Source organism: Rhagoletis pomonella, unplaced genomic scaffold (genome assembly GCF_013731165.1).
Source record: "Rhagoletis pomonella isolate Grant_MI unplaced genomic scaffold, Rhpom_1.0 Rhpom_scaffold_00005, whole genome shotgun sequence".
In the NCBI taxonomy this organism is placed as follows: domain Eukaryota; kingdom Metazoa; phylum Arthropoda; class Insecta; order Diptera; family Tephritidae; genus Rhagoletis; species Rhagoletis pomonella.
The window spans coordinates 36,087,042-36,112,019 of NW_023458559.1; positions in this window are offsets into that span (position 1 = coordinate 36,087,042).

The window sequence follows — 24,978 nt, forward strand, 5'->3', positions numbered from 1 at the left end:
TTAGTTTACAAAAAAATTTATAGATTTTTATTTCATTACATTTTTAAAAATTAATTTTATGAATTTTTTTATTGAATTTTTTGTATCCATTTTAATTTAATTTGTTTAAATTTTTAGATTTTATTGTTTAAAAGGAAAAAAATTAATTTAGTTTAATTTTTAGAAACTTATTTATTTTTTTTTTACATAAATTTGGTTATCTTAGGTTTAACTTCATTTAAATTTTTAGTTTTAAATGTGTTATCAAGAAGAATATATATTTTTTATAATTTAATTTTTAGAAATTCATGTACATATTTGATTTTCTTTTACTTCTGCGATTTTGTTGTTTAAAAAATATTTTAAAATTTCACTTAATTTTTAGGAACATTTCTTGCTTATTTAAATATTTTTTTTTTTTTTAATTTTTAGATTTTATTAATTTTTTTTTTTACAAAATTTTTTGTTTAGTTTTGTTTAAGTTTTAGATTTTTTTTGGAAATATATATGTATATTTTTCATTTTTTTCAATTAAATTTCCTTTCAGTTTTTAGTTTTTAATTATTTTATGTATTTTTTTCCTATTTTTTAAATTGAATATTTTTCTTTTTAATTCAATTTCAATTTAAAAATGGAAACTATTTCGATTACTTCATTTAACTATTAGATACTTAAGTAATTTTGTTTTGATTCGACTTTTCTTTCTTTAATTTAATTGAGTTTTTTATAAAATTTTGGGATTTCATTGTGTTGTTAAGACATTTTTTTTATTGCGTTTAATTTTTAGGAACTTATGTATTTATTTTTTTCTAAAATTTTCTTTAATGTTTTTGATTATACTGCTATATTTTTTATTTTTTTAATAGTATTTAATTTTTAGGAACTTTCTTTAGTTTCTTACTTAATTTGTTTCTTTTTCAAATAAATTAAATTTCCTTTTAATTTATAGATTTTACTGTTTTAAAGAGAAAGAAATATGTATAAAAAAGTTTATTTCATTATATCTTTAGAAACTCATTTTGTTTTAATTGTTTCCTAATTTTTATTTAGTTTAACTTATTTAGATAAGTTTTTCTTATGTTTTAATTTTTTAGCTTTTCTTCTTTTAATTTAGTTATCTTTTAATTTTAAGATTTTGTTGTTTTCAAAAGCAAAACATTTCTATTAACTCGTTTAATTTTTTTAACTTCTTTTAAATTTAATTTTTAGATTTTGTTTTAAACAAAAATATATTTTTTTAGTTTCGTTTAATTTTCATATACTTATTTTTCTCGTTTTAATTTAATTTTAATATTTTTTCAAATCTAATTTTCTTTAAATTATTATTATTATAATAAACTGTGGTGAGTAGAAAGACATTTGCCAGAATTGGCGTGCTAATGAATGAAGCACAGATTTTAAAGTCGTACAGAAAACCCACCAACTTCGAATAAATTTGTGCTTTTAGGAAACTTAACCAAAAACTTTACCATCATATCGGAATTGAACGACGTCTCATGGCAGCTAGGTCACTTTGCCTACTGAAACTTTAAGTGGTGTATTAATCACTGCAGTCACCTTCGTAAAACGTTTTAAGTTTATTTAAGTTTCGATACCAATTGCAAATCACCAAACACACCCTCGCAGTTGGTTATATCGTCGCTCCCAACGAAGAGTAGCACATCTCAAATTACCGTGGAAGACTAGCACGTTTCACTATTCGCGTCGAAGACTAGCACATTTCATTATTCGCGTCGAAAAGTAGCACATTTCAGATTCTCGCGTGGAAGACTAGCACATTTCAGATTTTTGCGTGGAAGACTAGCACATTTCGTTATTTGCGTGGAAGACTAGCACATTTCAGATTTTTGCGTGGAAGACAAGCACATTTCGTTATTTGCGTGGAAGACTAGCACATTTCAGATTTTTGCGTGGAAGACTAGCACATTTCAGATTTTCGCTTGGAAGAGTAGCATATTTCAGATTGTTAAGCCGCGAAAACTGCACGTCTCCGGTTTAAAGTAAATCATAAAAGCATAATATATATTGAAAATTCAAACGTTTATTCTATATTTCTTTAATTGTATTATGAAAATCATGAAATTCAGACGGTATATACCGTTTACTAATCATTTGTTGAATATCATCCACTTTTCTTTTTTTTAAAGGTATTTTTCCCTTGTAAGCTTTAGGCAATTCACAGTGTTTCATGGTTGACCATTGAACATTTTTTTTCATTAGGTTCAACTTCTCCTCGCTTTGCATAAAGTCGTATTTTACTGCCATGTCTACTTGATTTTTGCTATTTTTTATTGTAATTTTCCGTACATGTGATATCTTAATTTTTTGCCAATGAAAATATTTGGACAGTTCTTCGAAGGAAAATATTTCATTTGCGTTTGCGTTGTTGAAAATTTGTTGAGTTTTTTTAGTATTCTCCTGGGCTTTAAACTTGGGCCAATATGGATTTTTTTAAGAGAATTAACTTTATTTTAATTGAAGGTTTTTTAAGTAAATAAATAAACATAACATAAATAATATCACTTTGAAACGGGGTGCTCTTGATATGATACTGTATGTATATGTTTTTTCGTATTTATTTATAAATAAAGATTCCCTGAGAAAGACGCGAATGTCGAAAGGTGTAGGAGGAAAAATAAACGTTTATTTTACTTGTAATAACCGGCCAAAAGGCTCCATATACAACACTAAACTTTCAGCATGACCGAAGAAAAATAATTATAGTATAAACATACATATTTATGTAACTTTTTTTTTTTAACGGCTGCTACAACCTTATATGAACTGCCTTGCGTATCCCTCTTCCACACAAAAATCTGAAATGTGCTAGTCTTCCAGGCAAATAACGAAATGTGCTACTCTTCCACGCAAAAATCTGAAATGTGCTAGTCTTCCACGCAAATAACGAAATGTGCTACTCTTCCACGCAAAAATCTGAAATGTGCTAGTCTTCCACGCAAAAATCTGAAATGTGTTAGTCTTCCACGCAAATAACGAAATGTGCTACTCTTCCACGCAAAAATCTGAAATGTGCTACTTTTCGACGCGAATAATGAAATGTGCTAGTCTTCCACGCTAATAGTGAAATGTGCTAGTCTTCCACGCGAATAGTGAAATGTGCTACTCTTCGTAGGGACCGACGATATGCTGACAGTATGAAATAAGCGAAGTAGCGACAAATGCGTTAACAAAAAGAGTCAGACTAGAAGCTGCACAAAACTGTCGTTAACACAGGCAGCCATACAGGGTAACACTTTTCAGTTAACGGTGGTAGCACAAGTCCGTTCGCGAGCAAGCCAAGCGCATGTACATGCCAGTTTTTACTATACTTTGATGATAATGATGATGGACAGATTGAAACCAAAGGCACACACACACTCAGTGATTGCATCGATGGATTTATTGGGCTTAGCTTTAGCGCTTGTGGCTTAAGTCGTGCTACATGTGCTAACCCAGCTTGCTTCAACTTAAGCTAAGCATAACAAATACATTTTTCGGTGCGTATGCTAGGTGCGTACCAGCAATTTGTCATTGAATTATACAGTGCAGGAGATGGTAACAGGCAGAAATGCCGGACAAATAAAGGAAAGTTCGCAACATAAGTCTTTTGTTTGCACTTAACCACCTTACGAATGCAATACCAATAGTGTACCTTACATCAGCACCGAACAAGCTCGCTGAGAGTAATGCATTAAATCTCAGTTTTCTTCTGATTCTAATTGATTTTCTGGAATTTATGTGCTCCGAATTTTAAGAAAATCTAACTAGCAGACACAGTAAAAACAACAGCAAATGGAAAGTTAAATGCAAACTCGTATAGTTGGTTTGTGGAACAAAAGCTAGGGAAACGTTGATTTAGAGAAGTGGTGAGTTTGAAAGCATATGTTGTTGAGGTTTATAGCTATTGCTGTTGCTATTCTAGCGCCGTTGGAAAGGTTATTTACTTAAAAAAATATTACGGTTAGGAATTAACTAGGCTGTACGGCAAAAAAAGCGCAACAAAATATTTTAGTAAAGGTTAAACAAATACATATGTAGTATGTACATTAGGGTGGTAAAAAAAAATAGTAAAGTCGGAATATTAATGCTCTCAGCCCCAAGGATTGATCTATATCGAAAAAGGTATACCGCAATATTTTTGTTTTAAATTTTTTCAGATATTTTATATGGGAAAAAACAACTTTTTGTAGAAATATTGTAGAATTCTTATAAGTCAATGTTTTTCGATTGGAAAACTCTGGTTTGCTTCCGGGGATTTTCAATAATAATAATAAATTGTTTATTTAACCATTTTTTAATACTAACGATTTTTTATTGGTCTCCCCATTGGTTTTTCATGGTTTTAAGAGTTTTTGGCGGACCTATAATTTATAATTACTCTGAAAAAAAATGGTTAAATAAGCAAGTGGGTATTATTATTTGGAATCTCCTGCAGAGAAAGTGTGGTCCGATCAAAAAAATTTTGATTTTAAGAATTCTACGCCGTTTCTACGAAAAGTGTAAAATACATGGACAATTTTGAGCGCTCTGAGTGAACTCTAAACATTTTCTGTTTTCAAATAAAAAATAGGGGTTATGTACAGATTTAAAGAAAATTGGAAAATTTGGAACTCATTACTATTAAGACTAAAATCACATCATTAAGGTTTCCATTACGATTACCATTACCATTATCAATATTATTACCATTACCATTCCCATTACCATCATTATTACGATTACTTTGACTTTGAACGATTACCATTTTCATTACCATTGCCATTACCATTACCGCTTCCATTACCACTGCCGTTATCATTACCATTACTGTTACCTTTACCCTTATCTTTATCACTACTATTACCATTGCTGTTACCTTTATCATTAAAATTACCATAACCATTACCACTACAAGCCTGTGTACTTGCCTACCACATTAAAGGGGATCGGAAAAAAAGTTAAATTGTATTGTACAACGAAAATCTCCAGCTAGTCATACTAAGTTTATTGTAGTTGTTATCTAGTTGAAAGTACTCGTATCTCAAGTTGCAACGCTTTTAGTGTTTAAAAATGCCACCACAGTAGTAAGCAACCTCAGCGGTGTTGGCAACAAATGAAGACAAATGACCAACATGCAAACCATTAATTTTCTTACACTTCATACGTTGGCACCAGCAACAGCGGCAGAGCGTACGCCAGCAGCAACAATGACAAAAACCACAACAACTACTCTTTTATTGCTACTCATAGCACACATGTGCACATATGTATGTACGTATGTAGGAATATATTTTTGAATGAATGCACAATATCTGTACACCACTTTGTGCGGTTCGTGCAACATGCAGCGCTCGTTGATGTGTCACAATGTATGTACTTACTACATACATGCCTTGTGTCGGTTGGTAAAACTAAGCTGCAACATAGTTCCATATCAATTAGTTTGTACTTATTGTGTCTGTTCTTATGCTCTATGGTTGTGATTTCAGCCTTTTGCTACAAAGCGATTTGGTCGAATTAGTTTTGTCATTTTCCAATGGTATGACGCTGCATATATGTATGTACTTACTTATAAATATGGTTGAAAATATTCTATGGCGATTCTAAGTTGGTGTTTGAGATGCGAGACAAAGTAAGGTACTCTGATTAAACAATGTTCAGATCTATAATGTAATCTCGTATAACTAAGTGCCTAAAAATCGGCTGCAAGAAGAGAGCTCTGCTTAAAACTGGCAAGTGTTAGCCTTATTAGAATAAGCACACAAAAAAAAAAAAAAAAAAACTGCTGCAAAACTTTTTACAAAGCTTCATTTCCTACGTCTCCATTTCTTCTTTCTGCTACAACGCTGCTGACATGTCGCGCTCGCAGTTTGCTTTGTTTACGATTTTCTCGCTACCTCAACTCGAGGTAATACTATTGCCTTTATGAGTTGCGCTTAAAAGTAGCCCATTAAGCTTATCTTTATGAGGCGCAATAAAATTGGATTCACATGGAATTAAAGTGGTTTGAGGGTGTTTATTTTTGTGGTTATGCAATATTGTTGCAATGTGTATATGGTGAACTATGGAACATGCGTTTTATATGCTTGTATCTAACACTGTTGTAAATTGAATCGATACTAATGCTCAAATGCTCAGCAACTTAGATATATTCTCGCTATCTTGCCACTTCGTTGTTCTTACCGCCTTTGTAGCTCCAGGGAATTAAAGTCTACAAAAATGTTGAAGCTGAAACAAATATATAAATTGAGGATTTTTTACACAAATTGTAGCGAGTTTAAAGAGAAGACGTTCACTCGGGCGCACACCAATGAAATATAAAAAGAAAGTAACTTAGTGAAATTTGTTTACCAACGTGTATGTACAGGGACGTTGCAACCGGAAGGAAAAAAGCGAGCGGTCGTCTCCATGATTTTGAAACGGTGGGTGGGGACGTATACTCATTTCCCCTCTTAACTTGTGAATATATGCGTAAGATCGAGGTCGTAGCCGGCACACATAAAAGCAGCAGTCTCTCAGAGTAAAAAAAAAGCATTACAACTAACCTGAGTATCGAAATTTTGATCCCTGTGAATAGAATAGAAATTAATAGCCACGGTTGCGGAAAAGTTAACGAGATTTTTGATTCAAACTAGCCACTCCACTATAAACTCCGTTTTGATGCAGAATTCGATAGAAATTTTTGGAATGGCTCGAAAAACATTCTGAGTGTAGAATTAAGAACACTTTTTCGCCGCTTGCAACAAATTAATTATCCCATACCAGCAGTGGGGTTATAAACTAAAGATCGATAATGAAAAGTCAAGAAGGTATACAATTATATCACCAACTGAAATAGTGTACACAATAACGTTAAAAAAATAATAATGTGTGTAAATATATCACTTCATAATAGAATTCACTTTGCGGTGATTATAATCATTATCTATATATTAATACACTAACATAAATTTTGTCTCCGTTCGTTTGGCGATTCTACAGAACCGATTTCAAAACCAAGAACACCGTTGGAAAGGCATTTTTCCGTAGATGAGCAGAGTTTTTAGGGTTTTACAATTGATTGAAAATTACGGCCAAAACCGTCGTTTAAACATTTTCGAATTGTGTATACATGTTGCTGCAATATGTTCAATTTGACATGTTTCGCCTGTTGTTTCACTACACATTTGAAATTAAGCTTTGAAATAAAGATAAATATGAAGATGAAGAAATAAATGATAACGACCAAGTAAAAAAAAGGAAGAAAAAAGTGAAGATAAAGACGAAAATGAAGACAATGACAGATACATAAGAATTAGGGTAACTGAAAGGGTAAGAACATTTCTTGAATTTATGAAGTGAAACTTCTTTAGCGGCAGTTGGTTGGTTGGGAGTAAATTGTTAAATTCAAGGGGAATAATGCACATGGAAGTAGTTCTCAGCGGTTTAGCGGTTTGAGAATAAAAACAAAAACAAAGATGCCTAGAGGTACAGGCAAAAACGAAGATCAAAGTAAATTTAAACACGTTAAGGTAAAGGTGAAGAGGAATATGCAAAAATAAAGATAAATATGAAGAAAAGAATGAGGATGTAGATCGATATTGTTATCGATATAAAACTCGATATTGCTATCGATAAAATAATCGATATTGTTATCGATACTGTTATTGGATATTGTTATCGGTATAATAATCGATTAAATAATTGATTTTGTTATCTTTTTATTCATTTATATTGTTATCGATATGTATAATAATTGATACTGATGATTGTTATATATCGATGAATAAATCGATTTTGTAATCGTTGTATTTTTCTATATGTTTATGGATATTGTTATCGGTATTTTTATTGCAACAGTTATCGACAGGATTACCGATTTAATAATCGGAACATGGAATGCGATCACATTACATGACATCACATCATATTATATCACATGATATGATGAGACATCACATTATATTACATCACATAATATGATATCACATCGCGCGATATCACGTGACATGACATCATATGATATGACATCACAGTATATAGTATGATATCACATAACTTGACAGCACACGATATGACATCGTATGACATGACATTGCATTACATAACGTTGCATCACATGATATGACATCATATGGTATGATATCATATGACATGACATCACAGGATATGACAGCACATGACATGACATCGTATTTATGACGTAAAATCACGTCACATCTTATCACCGTCATCACATCTTATCTACGTGAATAGATAAGGAAAAGGATAAAAGCAAAGATATGAAAGATAAAAACAAAGATGAAGACCAAGGTAAATTTACCGATTTCAAAACCAAGAACACCGTTGGAAAGGTAATTCTGTAGATGAGGAGAGCTTTTATAGTTTCGAAATTGGTTTAAAATCGTTGTTTAAAAATTTACATTCTTGTGTATGGTTGTTTTTGCAACCTGTTAAATTTAAGCTCTTTCGCAGTTTTTACTTCGTATTTCAAATTAAACTTTGAAATAAAGATAAATATGAAGATGAAGAAACAAGTGATAACGATGAAGACAAAAAAAGAAGACAAAATTGAAGATAAAGACGAAAATGGAGATAAAGGCGAAAATGGAGACAATGAGAAATACATAAGAATTAAGAATTTTCCATAAAAGTTACCGAAATTTATCGAATCATCGAAGTTTATAATTATCGAAATTTATCCATGCTTATTAAGTTATCACAACGTATCGAATTATTCAAATTGATCAATGTTTATTGAGTTGTCGAAATTTATAGACACAGAAACTTAGTTGTCGAAATTTACGAATAGTTATCGAGCTATAAAAACATGTGGGTTTATCGAAATTTGTCACGTTAAAGAAATGTATCAAGTTATAGATATTTATTGAATTATCATTATTTATAGACTTAACGAAATTTATCGAGTTGTAGTAATGCATGGAGTTCTTTCAACTAACAGAGTTATCGATAATTATTGATCTACTGAAATTGGTTGATTCATCGAATCGAAGTTTATGGAATTTTCAAAATATATTCATTAGTCGAAATTTCAAGATTATATAAGCTTATCGATTTATCACTGCTTATCGAATTTTATCGTGCTAACAGAGTGAAATGAGTTATCAAAATTTTTCGATAGCTTTCGAAAAATGTGGAGCTGTCAAAAGTAAAAATTTTTGAAGGTATCCAAAGAATTTACATTTTTGATTTATCGAAATTTATCGAGCCCTCGAATTTCACAGTTATCGAAATTGGTCGAGTTAACGAATTTTGTTGAGTTATATGATTTTAGTGTTTTTGAAATTCATCGAACTATTGGGGTCAATTCTAAGTCCTGCTGAAGTCCAAAGACCTTCTAAGATAAAAAAAATTTAGTTTCGTCTTAGTTCCAAGGCAGAAGGTGTTCCGGTAAGTTAATTTGTATCGTATAAGTTTTGCTACGTGTTAAGTTAGAAACCCTCTCCAAGGCTCCTAAAAACTAGAAAAACTGTCGAATTTCGACAGTAACTGGCACTCTAGTAACTTTGATACTTTGAAGTCATTGGAAAATTAACTGCTTGATGCATACAAAGTGTTTGTATCTGACGAAGGGAAATCGAAAACGAATCCACGACTTTTGAATTGTCTAACCTCTGTCCTCAGCTGCATGTATTGCAAGACATGCCAGAAACACCTACAGTGCTGGAATAGCCAACCAGTGTTACCGTTTTGCGACTAAAGGAGCAATTACACCCTCTTTAAGCGTCAACAATACACTTTGATCCGACTTTTTGAAAATTTAGACTTTTTGACCCTTTTTCAAAATTATGTGCGACTTTTTCCCCCTTCAGAGATTTTTTAGGAAATATTAACAGACTATCAGAAAAGAATTACGAAAAAATGCATGACTTGAAACTTCTAAATTAAATGCAATTCTTCTCCCTGCAGCAACTAGACTTATGTGTATGTTTGCAATCCTGTTTTGTGTATAGCTTGTCCCGTTATTTTCTTTTTAAATTCAACAGATTTATCCTTATACTAGTAAAGAAGAGAAAAAATAATATGGTGACCCTTCTTTGCGACTTTCTGAAAATTCTCAACGGCAAAACTGCAACTTCGAAAATCTTCTGCTACTACGTGTGAGACTTTAACGCAATTGAGCCTGTCGCCTAGCTTGGTGGTTGGAGGTGGGAATACCATCCGGCAGCATCAAATTTCGATTCCTGGTTCCACTACCAACCAAACTGTTATTTTTTGTTCTCATAGCAGTCGCCCCTCACCAGTCAATAAGAACATTCCAGTTTATTGTTACAATGAAAAAGCTTCTCATTGAAAGCCATTTGCCCTTCGTTGAGCGTTCCTTACAAGCTGGGTATATGTTGGTTTTTTCGGGGTCGACTCTGGATAGAAATGAGTTTAAACGACTGCAGCATACACGTCCTTAACTGGACTAGAGTGACGCAGGGCTTTAGTGACCGCTGAAGCTCGTTATCTACAAGTGGTGGTATCTGCGCATTCATGGAGCGAGAGTTGCTGAACATGGTGATCAACTCTCTTTCGATGCAGTTAACGTCTTGTCCGTACGCCGTCGGTTTCATTGGTTGTTTAAAGTATGTCTGAATCGCGTGCGTATACTTGAAAAGATGCCTTCTGATGTGCCTGGGAGGAGGCTCTGCTCCTAAAACGTGTCTATTTGAAACTGCTCGCTTGGCATACGGCTGTACTCCTTAACTGATAGCACTGATGCGCAACTAAGCAGGTGGTATTCAGGCGACATCAGCCATACCAATAACGTATCTTTATATTTGCCCCAAGTGCGTGCGGCGAGCGACTTAAGGGCCTTGTTGCGGGTCTGTACTTTGGAACCGTCTTTTTGTCTAAGTGTTTGTGTTCGAAAGCAGCCCAGCGTTGCGGTTGCGATTTTCTCATACTAATTCTTCTTATTGTGTCACAGGTATCCTGACAATCACCTATGCGACTTCCTGTATTTGAATTTCGTTCTTTTTTGTATCTGAACTGATGGCCATCTGTAAAGTTAGCTCGAAGTAAAAGCAACATTAGTCACAATAAATACATAGACAAACAACAATGTATTCAAAGCAGGGTTCGGATTTGCCTCATTTTAGCCCCTCGCACGAGCAACACGCGAGACTGTTTGCAAATGAGCACTCGTTAAGTACGAGCGCACGCGCTGAGCAGCCAGCGAGCGAGTAAGCAAATGAGGGCAGCGCAAGAGTTGAGCGGCAAGCAAACGAGGACCTCATTAGCTCTGCCCTCGCGAGGGCGTCGTTGCGAGCGAGGCACTCATTTGCAGCAGCAGACGAGCGAGGCGAGTAAACGAGCGAGGCAAATGAGGCAAGCAGATTAGACAGGCAAACGCGTTGTTTGGTCGGCAAAAATGTATGGGATAAAAATTGCAGCAACTAAGAATTTCGAGTAAAGGATTGTATGCACGCATGCAGATATGTATATACATACATATGTATATACATATATATGTATATACATACATATGTATATACACATATGTTTGTATATATTCTCATGCACAGAAGAATAGATTCGTGCTATTTGGACCAGTTTTATCTACTAGGTAGGCACATATGTGCATACATATCTATGTAGGTATAATGTTTTTAATGTTCAATAATTTCTTATAAAATTTCAACTTATACACTTAGGTCTGTTTTCGTGCGGTTCTTTTTAATGCGGATTTGAATTTATGCGGTTTTTCAAACACTTTTCGCTGTAGCGATTTTGCTTTTTTGAGAGCTTTTATTACTTTTTTTCAATATGCAAGGGGAAATGCTTCTGATAAATAAGTTGTTGTTGTATTCTTACATACAAGTAATTACTAAGTAATTTGACAAAGTAACTATGTTACATATGTATAAATGAGAACATAATATTTATAAAAATCATTATTTTGTCTTTCATTTCATAAATGAGTAGGACATCAGCATTTTCAAATGAATATTCCTGATTTAGCCCCATACATATATTTGTATGTAGGATAATATAAACTACTATTTGATAATTAAGGCTGGTCCACATAGAACTTTCGCGTTGACTTTGTAGTTGGCGTTGCTTTGACAGAACGCACGTTAAAAGTATGCGTTCTACAATGAAGCTTGGCAGAGACTACTTTGGCCACTAAATTAACATATTAACACATATTAACGAGAAATAAATTAATATTTCATATCGATAATAGCATGAAAAATATATTTCTTGCCTTCATTTGATTAAAAGAAAAAACATGTCATTTAATTTTATTTATTTGCAACAGCTGGCGACCGACGCCGCGATCTTTCTGCTTTGTGTTGGCCTTAGCGTTGCCAAATTTTGGATATGTGGACGGCTGCTTTGAAATTCGACGCCAACGCAACGCCAAAGTTGTATGGGAACCGGTCTCTATTCTTTGTTTACGCAAATTTTCCCATGTCTACATATCCATATATACATGCATTTTTCACCAAGGACTATTTTTCATTCAGGTATACAGCATAACTGCTACAAGTAGAAAACTATTTTGGGGGTGTTAGCAAGTGCTTACTTGTTTTTTGTTTCTGCGGCACAAACGATTATAATATCTTCGTTACTTACTTTTCTCTGTAAAGACAAAATACATGCATATGTACATACGTATATAAATGCATATATACATAAATACGTACATACAAACATATATAAATATGCATGTTATGTGTGTACACATAAATGAATATAACTCTAAAAAATAATTCATTCCATAATCTATGCTTATGTATGTAATCAATTTTATTTGTTGTTTTAAATGCTGCCCTAATATAATACTTCACATATATATATATGCATATGTACATACAAATATTAACATACTTTCGTACATAATCTATTGACATACATTCCCACATTTTTATGCACAAAAATGCATGTGTTGTATAGTACACTCGGAGCGCTCGCTCGTCGCTCACTCGTCTTTCCTAGCAGAGTGAGTATGCAGACAGCTACTCGCCTCGCACTGCGAGCGAGGCAACACCCAACAGCCTCGCTCATTTGATAGGAGCGCGAGCAAACAAGCAGCGCTCTCTCGTTTGGCGAGCGAGCCAAACTTCTCGTGCCTCGCCTCATTGCTGCTACGAGTACGAGCTGCGAGCGCCTCGTTGTCTGCGAGGCATTGAGTAGGAGTTTGCTCACTCGCTCGCTCGAACTCCGAGTTTTTGCCCACACTGATTCTAAGGTCCAGAGCTACGGACAACAGAAGCTTCGTATAAAAACAACAATAACAGCAAAAGCACACTTTAAGCAAAGTCAAGAGGCAGTTAGAGTTAGGACAGGACGCGCAGAAACATTGCCTTGCTTTAAACGTTGACACAAAATATGTCCTCGAGAATGGAGTTACGAAGCATCAACAACAACTAAAAGCATTATGCCACACACATTCAATGGCACAAGCTGCTTGATGACAATGTGGGTAATAGCTAGGCGATTCTATAAAATGAAACATAGAAGGAAAACTTTTGGCGACGAATGCTTTTATGTGCCGCTGCATTTATTTAGTAAGACAGCTGTTGTGGCGAACTGCCCCGCATTCAAATATTTGCGCGCAGTAAAAGATGCCAAATTCATCTTCAAACAATTGGCCAACCATCCATAACACAAAGACCATTTCGATTTTTGAAACGCTGCGCTGACTAGAGCAGCTCCAGCACGTTGGACCTCAAAGGGCTGGCACCGCCTTTTATTACATTTTTGAAACCATGAACTTATACATACATATATACTATACTTGTATGCAAACTTGCGAGACTCGATGTCCAAATTTTGGAGTTTCTAGCTCATCTTTTATTCTTATAGCTTTCTTAAAGTATAAAAACTTTATAGCGTAACTGCTTATAGGTATTATAACATCGGGTATACTCGCGCTGGGACAAAAGGATCTATTGTACTTAACCCTAATTGTCATCACACCGGCCTTAGGATATTTAAAAAACTAAGCGGATTGTAGGGTTTTTAGATGGAGAAGATAGTTGTGCCCCAAAATGTATCAGTCTGCTGTGAGATTTTCTCCACCGGCCCACAATTCCTGCAATCTATCTCTAAAGAGACTCCATTCCTCCATTTTATACAAATTATACCTTAACTGGCAGTGTCTTCTCAGGTAGCCTGTTAGAGTTCTAACACCCTTCCGGCTAAGTTCCATGAGCCCTGGTAGTTCCTAATGGCGACCGCGTGAGTCGCGATCGTTGCCGATTGCCCGTGTTTGGCACGAAGTTTAATAAAGCAGCCCCGATCGTGGTTGACCACTATTACACCCACATGTAGCTTCACCGCAATGAGGGATGCCATGGTGGATGGGTCAGTGAGTGCACGGATTATGTGGAGGCGCCCACTTGCCTCGATCTTGACTACGACGGATGGTGCAACTGGCATTAAGCACTAAAACGAATATGCAGTTACTTGCCAGTTTTGTCGTAGTCGAGTTCGAAACCTGCTTCTGATTGGGGGTGGAATGCATCATTTTCGAAAGCTTTGATCTTCGTGCCATCCAATTTTGTTGATAATTACTGTTGCGTCACAATTAAATTCTCGAAATATTTAAAAGGCATAACAGAAGCTCATAGTAACAAAAGTCGCAAGCGATAAACGCGCCATGTCAACTGATAGTTAAATAGCAATTAAATTAAGGGGATCAAAACAAATAAAGGTATTGTAGAATCAGTAAAGAAAAGAAAATCACCCGCCACAGGCCGTCGCTATTCAATAAAATATAATTATGAAATATAATAAATGTGCCAAAAATAACAGGAAATTATCGCAGCTATAAATATATCTGCGAGCAACATAAATGGCAACTACGCGTTAACTGAGCTAAAAAAATAAAATAATCAAAATTGTCACAAACATAGATCACTCCGGAATGCGGCATCGCTAGCAGTCGCGCCATATTCGACGATATCGCTGCCGCCTTCGCTGAATGACGCAGCTGGATACATTAACAGTGCAGCGATCACTGATCGTCGACATCATATCAAATACTTACAACTTAAATAAACGTTTAAGTTTTTTCCAAAGCAGACACATATGGAAACCGCTATCACTGCGCACTACTGTTCGCTGGTCAAAGCTAAACGGATCGTCGTAGTTCGATGAACGATCAGTAGCCTAAAATATTAGACAAAGCTGCACCGTGTGGTTTAATTTGGTCATAAATACGTGATGCTGCCGCCCAAAGATGATCGATGATATTAATCGCTAGCCACAGAATGGTATCAGCAGCAGGTTAAATTTTAATAAGTGTAGTTTTTTCTACGATGAGAAAGTCTTTTAATTCTCAGTTGAATATCCTAATGTCTGCACTGTGCTGCAGGCATAGCATTTTCCATTTCGCCCCCTGCTCTCACACACACAGAAACATTCAACCGCAGCTGGTGCCATCGCATCTTTTGCACTACCCGCGTAGAAAGATGTCGATCTGATTGTGGCAATATGATTTGTGCTTTTACGCGATTGGCGATAAGTGTGGTTTGTAACCACAATAAGTAGTATTATGAATATGGCGCGGAAGATATTTGTAGTAAATTCTACACTATCGACAACGATTTATGCAATCGCCGTAGGTGTGAAAACCCATTTCAACTTGCACTGGCGGAAGGGGCCAAACCACTGACTGTGCCAGCCATTGTGGCACCAAGCCGAGTGACTTGTGCCAGCAACTACTTACATATTTGTTCTTCATCTGCGGTCGCCAATCAGCGCCATATCTCTACCAACTACACAGATCTCATCACGTATAGCTGCAGCTAATTTTCATATCTAACAAAGCTTACAAAATTTATTGCGCGCATGCGTTGCACAGCGGTGGTAACTCGCGAGCGGTCATAAACAAAAGTATGTACAAAGCTGAAGGTTGGCTGGCTGTTGGTTGCTTGAAGGTAAACCGCTTGAAGGTGCAGATATTTTGCTCTTTTTATGTTTTTATTGAATTGCTGACCTTGTTATTTTATTTCTGTGGCTGTTATTTAACAATTACAAGAATATCAGAATGAATGATAAGGTCAGTGATATTTGTGACAGTCGGTTATCATAGATTATAGATGCAACTAGTGAACTCGCATGGCGTTAAAACGCCCAAAATTTAATTTCAAAACCTTAAAAAATATTCAAAGTTATAAGAAATCCGAGTGCCATATTTCATCAAACCCGTGCAGCCATTTCTGAGTGAAGAGCAGCCTCGCATAGTGCATCTTTTTATTTTCATAGAATTTCAAATCACCCTGTACCGATGAAAAAATGCTTAATTAACAAAATTAAATTTTATCACATATCTCCTCTTATTACCTCCTAAGTAAAGGTCTGTAATATATCCCTTTCAAACCTATTTCGATTTATACGATTTTTTTTTATAATTCATCCAACTTACTGAATAAGCAGGACTGAGCTTAATTCCAGTGACTTAAAGTTACAAAAATATGAATATCTCCAGATTGTACGATGGAAAACAAATGGTAGACGTACTTTTCCGATCAATGCAATGACGAAAATGCTGATAAGGACCAACAGGAAGACGAACACGAAGACAAACGCAAAGAGGAGGAAGAACCCGAGGACGAGGACGAATAAGAAAACTAACACGGAAACGGAATACGATGAGAATGACGAACCCGAATTTGAAGGGCGAATATTAGGGCGAATGCTGAAGCGAATTCGAACATGAACACGAGGGCAGGGACAAATAGGAAGACGAGCCTGAGAACGAGAACGAAGAGGAACCCTAAAACGAATACGACCAATAGACGAATATGAATACGAATACGGAGACGAATACTACGACGAACCCGAAGAGGAAGGCAAAGACGGGAGAAACAAGAAGACGAACATGAAAAAGAGGACGAACATGAAGACGAATTCGAATACGAAGACCAATAGAAGGGGAGAAGGAATCCTATTTTGTAGCCGGGGTAAGAGGCCAGACCAATATGGCTGGCCTGTCCATTAGGACTGCAGCTCTTCGATGTCGAATTTTCGCTGAGGTGTCTGTCACGCCTTTTTCATTGCACTGAGCCGCATGCGCACTTCGGCTGCAACATGGAACTGATCAAATACGATGCAGACTCTGATGGGACGTATTTCAATTACGCTGGAAAAGTACAAAATCTTTCGTCTATTAAAAAGTTATCAATTTGGTTTATTTTGGAATGGATTTGCGTCATCCTTTGGCAAGTTTGGTTTGCAGACAATCCGGTTTCGGCGTTGTGCCATCTTCAGTGTCATTTTTCGTTCATCAATGCAATGATGTTTTGAGGTTTCGTTCGCAATCAGCTGTTACCCAATTGCCTTTGTAGAAATGTCCATTGCCACCTCCAATCGTTCACAAGTCCCACACCAAATTACTGCGCCATCTACGTCCCGTTGATCGAATTTCCTGCATTACGTTGATGCCGGCCTTGCATTTACCGAGGACATAAAGCAGCCGGGCACTCCGAGTGCATATCCGTAATTCGAAGTCCTTGCTCAGTCAGCGAGGGATACTTTTCGTCTAACCGTTAGTTGCGTGTTTAATATGGCGGGTCCAAATCGAAGCGCACATTCCATCTGTAGGAAAGTTTGAAAAATGTGTGCTCTGGATTAGCGAGCCTCTTGCTCAAAGGCAAACTCCCGCTCGACCTTGCACGAATAGCAAATTTTATATGTAGCTTCTATATATTGTCTACTGGTATTCAATTAATTTTTTCGGAATGCTGTGTAAGTACTTTTGTGCGTTTTTAGATTAATTAAAAGACCATCCAGAGGTCAATGAAAAAATCGTGAGGATATCTAAAACAAAATTCTTCTAAAAAAGATTAAAAAGTCTTTGCCAGACTGGTCGCGATCAGTAAACTGTCTAATAGGTCAAACATAAATATGCTTTCCTAAAGAAATTCACTTCTGGCGGCAACGTCTAATGCTGGCTTATAAAAACAAATAAGCAACAAGCCATCACAAAATGACATTTGACATGACAATAATAAATAACGTGTCAAAATCAAATAACTGTCACTTTAAATATGGTGTATGCGACGCCAAGCAATGCGATGACCGCCTGGCGGCTGACAATGAGGATATGTTGTTACGTGCGCACGCAATGAAAAGCAATTAGCTGAGAAATCAAGTGAAGTCAAATGAAGTGAAGAGTAGGCAAGTGAATCAAGAAAAAATTAATTGGCAACTATACGAAGAGCTAAAACAGAAATAAGAGCACTACGAATTCTTGGTACAAGTAATAAAAAAAATTTGGTATCTCTTTATATGTCTATTATCAAAGGCAATCAAATCATCAAGCGCTGATAGAGTCATGAATGCACTTGTTTCTTAGCGGCCGGTATTTATGATTGGCATTTACTTGCTCCTTCGTTGGATTTATTTGTTTCGCTCGGCAGAAGAATGATTCCAGGTGCAGAATTCTATACATGCTGGGGAAGTTTTAGGCCGCCATTCACCAGGAAGTGGACAAAACGATTCTTTTGCGTCCGGTTGAAACAGCTCCCGACTTGCAGTATTTAGTGGCTGTCTCAGGATTAAAAAACGAGAAACCTAATCGGTCTTGTAATCACAAGTCGCTCATCATGCCTAGGGTTCGAACGATACTATCGATATTGAGTAAGCTTCGATACTGCGGGTATAAAACTGAGTACTTTAATACTCGATACCTTATTTGGTGATTTTACTCGATACTTTGAAAAGTACTCGTAGTATCGAAAACTTATTAAAAAGCACAATTTTTACATTTTTTCTTCCATTAGCAACCCAATTTTCTTTGCTTATATGGATTACTATCATACAATTTTGTCCATCACTTAAAATGAACTGAAATTTCGTGTAGTCTGTTGCATAACATAAACAAAATAAGTTAAAGTTTAATGGCCTTATTCATAAAAAATAAAGTAGGTTTAAAGAGCTTAATAAAATGACATTTTCTTACATTTTCCAGTTTATATACCTTTTTTATTTTTTATGAATAAGGCCGTAAAACTTTACGCAAATTCACGAAAATGTAGAATTTTAAAAACCTTTTGGGTATGCTGTTTTGTAACCTATTCAACTTTACGTGTAGCCTATTACCGTTGACTTTTAATTCAAACTTGCATATTATTATACTAAAATTGAATAGGCTACAAAAATGCATACCCAAAAGATTTACAAAAATTCTTAATAAAACTTGAAATTCGTGAAAGTATATATATATATGTACGTATGTATGTATGTACATTTAACGTTAAAACTACTTCTAACGTGAAAGTAGGTTCTGCAATGAAATAAAAAGCAAATATTTTAAAATTTCTATTGCTTTAATTTCAGGAAATAACTAGATATACGATTGAAGAATAAAATAATTTTAGTATCCCAAACAACGTATTTCAATGAGTCCGATACTGAGTAGTATCGATACTTTTTCCCTGATACTTTTAAAGTATCGATACCACGAGTTCGATGCCAGAATGAGTACTCAGTATCGATACCAAAGTCTGAAATTTCGAACCTTAATCATGCCGTTATGGTATATAGCGCGAAAGTATTGAAGACATCTGATCAGGCGGCTCCTGGAGTGTTCGAGGGAAGGATTCTGCGGAAGAATTACGGGCTTTTGCGCATTGGCGAATACCGCAGACGATATAAGCTTTACAATGTTATAGACATAGTGGGGGTGGATTAAAATACTGCGGCTCCGCTGGATTGGCCATGACGTACGAATGGACTGAAACGCTCCAGCTAAGAAAGTATACAACTAGCTCACAGTTTGTCGTATCTTTACTGATGGCTCCACATCTGATATTGGGTCAGGATCTGCTGTCTATACCGAAGATAATGAGGATGAACTTCACATTTCATTGAACAGATTTTACTGTTGACAAACTTATGAGACTCTTGACTGGACACTTTACGTGGCGCATACACCTGACTGTGATCGGCATACATGACTACGCCATTTGCCCTTCCTGCCTTGAAGAGGATGATACTGCGCAACACTTATTGTGCCTCTTCCCGCCTTTGTAAGGATTAGATATGAGGCTTTTGGAAGCGATGTGCTGAGAGACAAACAAATAAGCTCTTTACGACGCCCAACCATCTGCCTCGATTTGTTCCTAAATCAAGTGGATTTAAAGCAAACTAAAAGGTGCATAAAAACAATACAACGGGCGGCATGTAGTCTTAGTACTGTCTTCTGCACGCCTTGCTTTGTGTACGAAGTTCCGACAAAAAAAAAAATAAATACAACTCGGAATTTTCTGGCGGGGTGGCAAGGGAAGAGTAAGGCAACCTCTGCAATGGAAGACCAGGTTGGGAAACACTTGGCTGCACTTGGCATTTCCAATTGGCGTCATTTGGTACAGAAGATAAACGTCAGTCGTGCTTTATTAAACTCGGCCGAAATCGGTTACCGCGCCAAAGAAGAAGAAATTTTCTAAAAAAAAACAAGTTTTAAGAGTGCAGCTGCCTCTTTCTCTACGTAATAACTGGAAATTATGAAAAGGTGATCATAAAACTCTAGAGGATGTTATATCCTTAAATATTTGATGCCACCTTGCTCACGTACATACATACATACTTATGTCCATATTATAGCTGCCAAAAGAAAACTTTCGTAAATTATATTAAAAAATTTGACGTTCATCTATCAATCAATATTTCGCGAAGTAATAGTAAATTCTTTGGCTCATGTCCCCAGCTCGAGGACACAATTTTACCACAAAAATATTTGAATGTACCCATGCGTGACTTTTATTGAACTTTACATCAGTAAAAGCATGAAATGCTTTGCACATATTGGCCACGAACGCACAATTGCGTTCAATGCACGTGCGTATGCTACGAAGTTCAGCTTTCTTGCCGCAATCCATAAATGTTGTACTCGTAAATTACCACCTCAATGATTTATTTGTTTTCTAGCGCTGTCATGTCAATAGAAATGCATTGATGTGGCATTAAAATACGCGCTGTGTGTCAGCTGTTGGTGTTGCTGCTACCAAATTGCAAGGTTGTAGGCTACATTGCCTCGCATAACGATTCAATGGATGACAGCCAGTGTGAGAATATGAGCGTGCGTTGTGAAATACATATATGCAACACGCAGGTAAGTGCCAGCAGCATAACAGCTGGTCATGGCAGTATTTTCTGGACAGAGGCATTGCAATTGTTGCACATGCAGCAAGCAATGAGCGCGGCCAATGGTTAAGGTAGTTTGTAACACTTTATTTTACTGTACGTCACTAAACTTGCGCATCAGTTGGTGAATAAATATATATATTCTAACTATTATTTTATTTATTTCCAAGGTAATGCCAATGTCAAGGTGAAAATTCTTGTGAGCATAGATCGCCACCACATAAAATGCGCGGCTTTTCGAATCATTTAGCGGCAATAAGCGCCATCTTAGGGCAAAACAAATTGACTGCTTCACTGCAGTGCTATTTTATGTTGCTAAGTACATTTAGTAGTTTTTGTTGGTTTAAAATTTAGTGTTGCAAATATTGCATCGAATGGCAAATTTTCAATTAAATTGATATTATTGTTTGTCGCTGTCTAATGATGAACAATGATATGATGCGATGTCGCGGCTTGGTGAGAAAACGTTTACATACAGCTCTATTAGGCTCGAAAATGAATACATATTTCTTCGCATTATCCTTTGGCCTCAAGCAAACTAAGTGTAAAACAAATTTTATGCGATAAATAAATAGAATAAGGATAATGGGAAGAAGAGCAAATTCCGCCACGGAAAAGACACCACTCTACGAATTGGCAAGGTTTATTTATCGCGTGCGTAAGAAAGAGTGAAGTGATTGTCATACAAAATAGGAGAATTCAGACCTAAGGGTCGGCCCTGCTCGAACAAAATCGAATTGGCAAGTCCAGAATTTAAGAGTATTTCTCGAAAATAAGTCAATCTTTCGATAATACGTTGAGTACATTGCTCAAAAGCTACAAACATTACTCACAGCACCTCCTTAAAAAGATAGTGGCTTCATTAGCAGAAAAATCTTTATTCTACTTTCAAATGAAGTATGCTCATGATTTCTTAATGGAGCCTCGGTTTACACAACTTCCGGGTCAATAGCGACTTCGAATGCCGAACTTATAAGAGCTGGCACCTGAGATGCCATCTTACCATTTGACTTTCTAGCGAAACACAAAAAGGAGTTTGGACGGGGAAGAAGGCAGATAATGACAGGATCCAGGAAGAAAAGGGAGCACATCTCGGCAATATTAGTGGAACGCATTAGCCAAGTATTGTTAGATGGATGTCACCAAAACAAATGCAAGTAATTCACCAGCGTACTCAATTTCTCCTTTATCCGGTTCGAGCACGGTAGGTTAGGTTAGATACGGTTGAGACACCCCTTTTGATGACGACCACGGCAAATGTTTAAAGGAGTACGATTTGATGACATGGACCTGAAGTGTCCGCTCCCTTAATGGGGAAGGTGCCTCAACCCGGCAGGTGGATGTCCTCGTAAGGACAAAAGCTGCCAACACCGTCATCCAAGAAATGCGTTAGACGGGGAAAGACTAGAAATGATTGGGCCTTGCGACATCTACTTTAGCTGCCATGTAAAGGAGTGCAAATTCGGCGTTGGATTTGTGATGGGAGAGAGACTCCGTCACCTAGTAGTGATATCACTGGCGGAAGCTTTTTTTTTCTTTCCCTCAGATATAGCGTTCGTTGCTCTCCACGTTTTCGTGGTCTACGCAGTTGCGATAACAATCGTTGCTTGGGTATCCCAACCTCTTTCCATGCGTGCCCATCATCCACTGTGCGGTGATTACCTCGATTACTAATAAGTGATAAGAGCTGTCAAGCCGAGTGAGAGCTTGCACCGCTTTACGTCGACTGTTGGGCCAATATGCCTGGTAGTACGGCAGCTGGTTTTCACAGCCCATCTGTGGTTTATCTCCTTGATGAGTTCAGCCTTTAAAACGTGTTCACAGGAGGTTAAAGGTATCCCCGCTTGTTGGACAAAATTGAATTCAGCTACTTCCGTCCACCTCCTTGACAGCTCGTAGGATATGCAGTTGCCAAGAATGTCCCGGAATATTTTGATGCAAGGAGGATGGAATCTTTTTGGACATTGTTCTGTTAGATCTTGAAGATTTAGTAGCAGCTTGGTGGTCAGAATATATAGTGATAGGCCATTGAGGAGGGCCGGAAGTTATCAGCCACCGAGTCGTCTCAATTTTGGAGGAAACTGTGGTTTGGTGAGAGTTCAGCAGAGCCCACTCTTTCGTTTAGCTTGTAACCATATGTATATATAGCCGTCGACCCTGGGCCTAGTTCAATCGCACCTTTACCTCTGAGAGACTTTGTTTTCTAAACATAGTGGAGGATTGGTATAATCTAGTCGAAGTAGTTTATTCAGCAGAGTTTCCAGAACATTTGCGTATCTGAATCGAGGTCACATTTAACCTGACTTCACCACAGGCGGTCAGAAATTAGTCACAGAGATCCACCGGTGGAAAATATAACATTACTTCCAGACATTTCGTGGGTGTAGTTGGTAGTTCTCCGGGGACAAGCGTGGAAGCAGTACTCTGTTTACGTTTCAGATTGATTCCGGGCAAAGTCTTGTTTAACGCCGTTCACCATGAAGAGAATGGGTCTTAAAACAGCTGTGTACATCCAGTGTACTACATGTGGTTGTGTTCCCATTTATTGCCTATACAGGCGTTATTGGTTTTCCTTGAGCGGTTTTCGTTGCTTCGCTTCGAGTGTAGTTTTTTGTCTAGAATGCCACCAGGGTATTTAGACTTAGTGGAGAGAGTAAGTTCTATCCCGTTTATGGTTAGAGATTTAAATATAGGAATTTTATATTTCCTCGCGAAGAGTACCCCCTCGGCCTTAGTAGAATGGAAGCTGAACACACATTACTTTTACCAGATGTTTACAAGGCTGAGTTGCATATCTTCACCCGTTGCTATGAGTACTATGTTATCAGCATACGCTATGACTTGAAAATCAGTTATCTTTGGATTTAGATTCCAGAGTAGATGGGAGAAAACGACCACTTGGGGAGTGGTTATGGTCCCCAAGCTCTGCAAGTAGACTCTTGGATATTTCCAACATATGTTTTCTGCGTAAATCGACACTGGATAAAAATGGATTTTGCTCATAAAATGTTAGAATAATCCACTATGATGCATTCAGCCTGACAAACATATTTTTGTATATATTGCAACTAACTGGTTCCAGGGTTGAAACTGTGCTAATTAAGCTAGTATAACTTATGTTGTGCAACAGGGTTGTAATGAAAGTATGAGGGTTCCAATCCAGCTAGGATAAGAAGGGTCCTAAATGACTTGCCAGAGAAGCTGGAGAGAAGAGTCTGTTCGGTGACAGAATATCCGGTTTTTATATCATTTGTGATCTCATCCTCAGCCTGATGATTGAGTGGACTGGGAATAGTGGACTCGCTGTAAATCCCAGTAAGATAGAAATCGCACTCTTCACTAGGAAGTACTAGATACTCTGCCCAACTCTCCCCTTAATACGAGGCGTTCGATTGGCGCTTTCTCGAGGAAAGCTTTGATGGCAGCCTAAGATTGGCGAAAGGGTAAACAAGGTAACCATTGATTTTTATTGCTACATTGGACAATTAGTATGAAAATCTACAGTGAAAACGAGATAGTTTATGAAGCCCGCCACTAGTGACTACACTAGTCAGAAAGTTATCCTCAGAATTAGACACCGTTTATATGACACGCGGTTAACCCGCGTTATGAAAACGTGGTATTAGTGGCCCCACTTTCTATATGGATAAGTTTACGGGAAGCAGCGGTTGTGAGGTGGAACAATAATAAAACCATATGGTATCGTTGTCACTTCATTATTACCCTTAAGCAGGGATCACACGATTTGTACATTTATACATTTTGGCAAACAAAAAGTGGTGTTTTCTAGAAATAAAAAGTTCAGCTCAATAACAACTTTCATAATAACGCCACTCTGTAACTGTGAAAATGTACAACTCTGTAGTAGTGTACAAATCGTGTAATCCTTGCTTTAGAGTGTCGATTACCTCCCTTACCTTAAAAATTAAAAAA